A 6793-nucleotide genomic window follows, 5' to 3' on the forward strand; every position below is an offset into this window, starting at 1 on the left:
GACAACGGCACCGAGTTCAAGAACTACACATTGGATGAGTTTCTTAGTGATGAGGGGATCAAGTATCAATATTCTGCACCATACACCCCTCAACAAAATGGTGTAGCGGAGAGGAAGAACCAGACGTTGATGGATGCGGCAAGGACCATGATGGCGGAGTTCAAGTCTCCCTACAACTTTTGGGCCGAAGCCATCAACACCGCGTGTCATGCATCTAACCGTCTCTACCTCCGGAAAGGCTTGAACAAGACTCCATATGAGATACTCACCGGCAACAAGCCCAACCTCAAGTACTTCCGGGTGTTCGGGTGTAAGTGTTTCATTCTCAAGAAAGGTGTCCGTTTGTCTAAATTTGAGGCTAGAGCTTATGAGGGAATATTTGTTGGTTATGCTACAAACTCTCATGCTTACCGTGTCCTCAATAAGTCCACGGGGCTTATTGAGGAGACGTGTAACGTGGAGTTTGATGAGAATAACAGCTCCCAAGTGGAGCAAAGTGGCACTTGTGATGTAGGTGATGAAATTCCTCCTCAAGCCATAAGAAGAATGGGTGTTGGATTTATCCTACCCATTGAGGAACCCCTTGTGGCCGAAGGAGAAGGACAATGCTCCACTCAAGTGGAGCCATCACCAACCCAAGGCCCACACGCTTCCGAAGAACAAAATGAAGGCCCTCAACCTCTAGAACAAGACCAAGGGCAAGATCAATATCAAGATGGTGTTGTAACAACAAGTGGTGCCCAAGGTCAAGTTCTATCCTCCGAGCAAGTTCAAGATCAAGAGCCTCCTCGAGATCAAGAACACGCTCAAGAGGGTGCTCAAGATGATCAAGTGACCGCTCCTCCTCTCACCCCTGAGGAGGAATTGGAGCGTCGTGCCGCCAAGATTGCTTCCAAGCTCTCCACCAAGGGTCATCTCATGAAGAATGTGCTTGGAAGCATTCAAAAGGGGGTAAGCACTCGTAGACAATTGGCAAACTATTGTGAACATCACGCGTTTGTCTCTTGTGTTGAACCCCAAAAGGTATATGAAGCACTCGAAGATCCGGATTGGCTTAATGCCATGCATGAAGAACTCAACAACTTCGAGTACAACAAGGTGTGGAGATTGGTGCCAAGGCCAACGGGGAACCACAATGTCATTGGAACCAAGTGGATATTCAAGAACAAGCAAGATGCTCACGGGACCATCATTCGCAACAAGGCAAGATTGGTGGCACAAGGCTACTCCCAAGTCGAGGGTATCGACTACGGTGAAACCTTTGCTCCCGTTGCTCGCCTTGAATCCATTCGTTTGTTGATTGCTCATGCTTCTCATCACAACTTTAAGTTGCAACAAATGGATGTGAAGAGTGCTTTTCTTAATGGTCCTATTAATGAGTTGGTGTATGTCAAGCAACTCCCCGGGTTTGAGGATCCCTACTTTCCCGATCATGTGTATCAACTCGATAAGGCACTCTATGGCCTTAAACAAGCCCCACACGCATGGTATGATCACCTTACCGAGTTGTTACAAGATCGTGGATTTGAAGTTGGGCTAATCGACCCCACTCTTTTTACTAAGAAGGTTAAAGGGGAGTTGTTTGTGTGCCAACTATATGTTGATGATATTATCTTTGGTTCCCCTAACAAAGCTTTCAATGAGGAGTTTGCCGCACTCATGACCTCAGAGTTCAAGATGTCTTCCATGGGAGAGTTGAAGTTCTTCCTCGGGTTCGAAGTGAAACAAAGAAGAGAAGGAACCTTCATCAACCAAGCCAAATACACTCAAGACATGTTTAAGAGATTCAAGCTAAGTGATGTCAAGCCGGCTTCCACTCCAATGCCCACCAAGTGCCAACTTGACATTGATACCAATGGTAAAGCGGTGGATCAAAAGGTATACCGCTCCATGATTGGCTCCTTGCTTTACCTTTCTGCATCTAGACCGGATATCATGTTGAGTGTGGGAATTTGTGCACGGTTTCAAGCCGCACCTAAGGAAAGCCACTTTGTGGCGGTCAAGCGAATCTTTCGATATTTGGCTCATACCCCAAACTTTGGCTTATGATACCCAACAGGAGCAAACTTCAAGCTTGTAGGATATTCGGACTCCGATTGGGCGGGAGACAAGGTGGATAGGAAGTCCACTTCTGAAGGGTGCCAATTCCTTGGTTGCTCTTTGGTGAGTTGGTCTTCCAAGAAGCAAAGTTGTGTGTCTCTCTCGTCCACCGAAGCGGAGTATGTGGCGGTCGGTAGTTGTTGTGCACAACTCTTATGGATGAGGCAAACTTTAAAGGATTACGGTGTCATTTGTGACAAAGTGCCTCTTTGGTGTGACAATGAAAGTGCCATCAAGATTTCTCAAAACCCGGTGCAACACTTCAAGACGAAGCATATTGAGATTCGGTATCACTTCATCCGGGATCATATTAGGCGAGGGGAGATCGAGCTCAACTATGTCAACACTCATGGTAACCTTGCAGATATTTTCAAGAAGCCTTTGGATGAAGCAAGATTTCACGAGTTAAGGCATGAGCTAAATATCATTGATTCGAGCAATGTTGCTTGAACCCTTGCACATCCCACCATATTCAACTTGTTATCTTGTTTAGGTGTAGGCATGGACATAGGGGGAGTGTTGTTCTCTCAATGAACTCTCCCTCCCTCCATTATGCATAAATTGATCAACTCTTTCACATTAGCCATTTTTTATGGTACTTGTGCTTCAAAGACGAGTTTTGGTCATGGGCCCAAGGATAATTCTTCGCGGTGCCATACCAATTGACTCAAACATAGGTGGCTCCAGCCACCGCCCTCTCCTTGGAGAGGTTGTGTCTTGTGGTTGGTCCTTGTTGTCTCTTGCCTTTCTTTCTCTCTGTTAGTCTTAGTTTCCTCCTCTTGCCGTGTGTTTTTCCGTTCTTTTTGAGCCAAGCCTTTTGTCTAGTCGTTGAGTCTCGCTGGGCGGTACTACCGCTGGTGGTGCGCGGTACTACCGCTTATGTTGACAAGCGGTACTACCGCCCACCCGAGCGGTACTACCGTGGGGGGCGGGACCAGGGGGTTTTGTCGGGGCGGGGGAGAGGTTTCGTCTCTCCCGTACCCATTCGCCCGCCCCCTCGTTCCTCTTCTTCTCTCCAGCGTCGCCTCGCCGCGGGAGGGCTCCGGCGGGCCGCCGTCTCCGGGCCGTCCCTCTCCATTCCTTTTGGTGGAGTCGATCCCCACCCCGTCCTCTTGCCATGGATGCTGGTATTGCCCCCGTTCCTCCTCTCTTTTTGTCTAGTTCTCAGATCTAGTGTCTTGGGGCAATAGTGGTTGCATCTCTTGATTTTTGGCTAAATCTAGGCTTGAGTAGTTTGGAGAAAGCGACTAGACTGTTTGGATTAAGGTTTGGTAGGTTTATTTTTGAATTTGGCATCCCCGGTAGTGCCGGATCTGACCACGGCAGTAGGGAACCGCCGGTTCCCAATCTTGAGCGGTACTACCACTTGGGCGGTGCTGCCGCTTATGGCCAGCGATACTACCGCTGCATGTCCGATTCCATCCTTTTCCTACCACTTTTTTATCCATGTTGTTTTGTTTGGAGGCTCATGCTCCTTCTTTCGTGTTGGTTCTTCTGTTCGTGTGTTTGGTACCAGGTGATGAACATCCTGAGCAGCAAGTCCGCCGTGTCAACCCCGGACGTGCAACATCTAAGCGCTGCCGCACCTCTGAGTCAGCAGGTGCTTCCTCCAGTGCGCCACCTCCGCCTCAACTCTAGAAGAAACCTGCCAACAGGCCAAAGCCAAGGGGAAAGACTGTGACTGAGTTGTCTGCCAAGGAGTTCTGGGAAAGGCGTCGCCGCAACCCCTATGCGGAAGCCCAAGAACCCAATTTGGTCAACCGCCCGTTCTGGAACCGCTTTCAGTTTGCCATCTACTTTGATGTGATCAAGGCCAAGAAGGATCTCTATGTTGATGTTCGCTCCATCGACACGGATGCCATGGAAAAGGATCCTGAGTACTTTGGTGAAGCTCTTCAGATGTGTTCTCAACTGAACATTCTCAGGATCATGCAGTTCAACAAGGATTTTGATGCAAATTTGGTGGCTCAATTCTATGCTACTGTCCATCTTGGGACTGATGCAGAAAGGACTCTGACTTGGATGACAAATGGCAAGTTGCTTTCTGTCAAGTGGAAGGCCTTCATGGAGTTACTTGAGGTGGAAGATCACGGGCTTGAGACTCCTGTCGGCTTCCGCCCTCACCGCAATGCAAACTCCACTCACAATCAAGCCCTCTGGCCCTACTGTTCTGTGAAGGTTAACCCTGTGACTAAGAAGGAAACCTATGAGCTGTCTACCTTTCTGGACATCCTTCATCATGTCTTTCGAGAGACTCTCTTCCCTCGCATCGGGAATCTGGATATGGTCCACTCCTATCTCGTGGACATGCTTCTCTTCTGCCAGCATGAGAAGGAAGCAAACACTGGCGAGTCCCTGGACATTTCTCATGTTATGTGGTCTGAACTTCTTACTGCCATTTCTGAGCGCAAGTGCCCAATCTATGGTCCGTTCATCATGCTGCTCATTGAGAAGGCTTGGGCACGTGTCTATCCCAAGGTTATGCTGGAAACTGGAGAATTGGTTTCTCATGAGATCAAGCGTCTGAGGAAGAAGGACAATTGGGGCACCCCGGCTCCTAAATCCGGGGTCCATCTACTGCTGCTGACATGGAGACCGAGGGCGGGACTGAGGCCGATGATGACGATGAGGACTATGAGCCTTCTGGGACAGAGCCCTCTTGGGCAAAGAAGCTCAAGCGCAAGATGAAGAAACTCTTCTGCATGGAGTCTCATGGTCAGTACATGACTCATGTGGCTGAGAAGAAGGCCAGGGGGCGTCACAAGGAGCTCATGTGTCAGCTGGGTGCGACCGTTGCCAGCGGTTCTGAGGGCCAGATCACTGAGGAGGAGGAGTGGATTCAGCAGCACTGTCTGTGGACCGATTCCGACACCGAGCAGTTTCCGCCTGAGGATGGCAGTGCGGATGACCCTGCCAGGATGTGATGAGAGAGCTCCTCAGTTTGCTTTCACCTGGAGCCGTAGCAACGCTCTTTTCCCTTTTTGTGTCTCGATGCCAAAGGGGGAGAGAGTTTAGGGATTTGTGCTTTGTGGTGTCGTCGTTTCTCGTCGTTTCTTTGTAGTGTCGTTGTGTTTTCTCGCCATTTGCTTTGTTTGGTTTTGTGCCAGTGAGACCTAAGTTCCAGACATATGGTGTGAGACATATGCTACCCTATCTTTATCTATGTCTATCTAGTACTTTAGTATCTTATGAGTTGCTTGTTTATCCGGTTATATACCCTGCTCTCATGTATCCTTTGCTTAGGTTGTTGGACTATAAAATATAGGGGGAGTGTTGATCCTAATGTGTGTGTCTTGCATTCCAAAGGCACTACTAACTAGGTGCACACATTCAGGGGAGCCCGTCTATATTTTGTAGTTCTAAGTATCTTTACTTTCATGTTATATCCTTGTGCAAATCCCTGGTTGTCATCAATCCACCAAAAAGGGGGAGATTGTTGAGGCATATCTCTCTAGACGTAGTTTTGGTGATTGATGACAACATGTTTGTGGACTAATCGTGTGCTTTGAGCTTTTCAGAGATTCATCCTTGGCACGAGGCGATTTCTTTCCCCTCGGAGTGTTATTCAAGACGGTGTAGCTCTTTCATTTCTATTTTGGTGAACTAGTTCCGTAGGAGTCACCGTACTATCAAGAGGGGGTCCGCTCTGGTAAGGCTAGGGTGGAATCAACACGTACACATCCTTTTCACACCCTCTGAGCCTTTCCGCTTCAATGAAGAGCTCTTTCCCCTCTCTTTGTGCTTCGTCTGGTCCCAGCGGTAGTACCGTGGTGCCTAGCGGTAGTACCGCTTAGGAGTCACAGGCGGCAGTACCGCTCCGCAGCGGTAGTACCGCCGGTGGGTCCTCAGCTGTAGTACAGCTGCGGCACCAGGCCCCTACCGCGTCGATTCGAGGGGTCGCTTCTCGTGTCGGATTGTGCGGCACTAAGCAGCGGCAGTAGAGCGGTAGTGCCGCTCATGAGCGGTAGTACCGCCCTATCACCGCGGCAGTACCGCACTGGGTCCCTTTCTTCCCTACCCTCCAGACGGCACGGCAGTACGGCCTGGGGGAGCGGTAGTACCGCTGAGCACAGCGGTTGTACCGTTGTCTCCTGCGGTAGTACCGCCCTCTGCGGGGCTGTTTTGGGGGGGGGTAACGGTTGGATTGTTCCCCCCTCTATATAAGGGGGTCTTCTTCCCCAAAGTTGACTTACCTCTTCCCCCAAAAGCTCCATTGTTGCTCCAAGCTCCATTTTTGCCCGATCTCTCTCCCTAGCAAATCAAACTTGTTGATTTGCTCGGGATCTGTTGAGAAGGCCCCGATCTACACTTCCACCAAGAGAAATTTGATTCCTCCCACTAATCCCTAGCGGATCTTGTTACTCTTGGGTGCTTGAGCACCCTAGACGGTTGAGGTCACCGCGGAGCCATAGTCCATTGTGGTGAAGCTTCGTGGTGTCGTTGGGAGCCTGCAATTGAGTTGTGGAGATTGCCCCAACCTTGTTTGTAAAGGTCCGGTCGCCGCCTTCAAGGGCACCAATAGTGGAATCACGGCATCTCGCATTGTGTGAGGGCGTGAGGAGAATACGGTGGCCCTAGTGGCTTCTTGGGGAGCATTGTGCCTCCACACCGCTCCAACGGAGACATACTTCCCTTCAAAAGGAAGGAACTTCGGTAACACATCCTCGTCTTCGCCGGCTCCACTCTTGGTTAT

Source organism: Aegilops tauschii, chromosome 4 (assembly GCF_002575655.3).
Source record: "Aegilops tauschii subsp. strangulata cultivar AL8/78 chromosome 4, Aet v6.0, whole genome shotgun sequence".
Classification (NCBI taxonomy): domain Eukaryota; kingdom Viridiplantae; phylum Streptophyta; class Magnoliopsida; order Poales; family Poaceae; genus Aegilops; species Aegilops tauschii.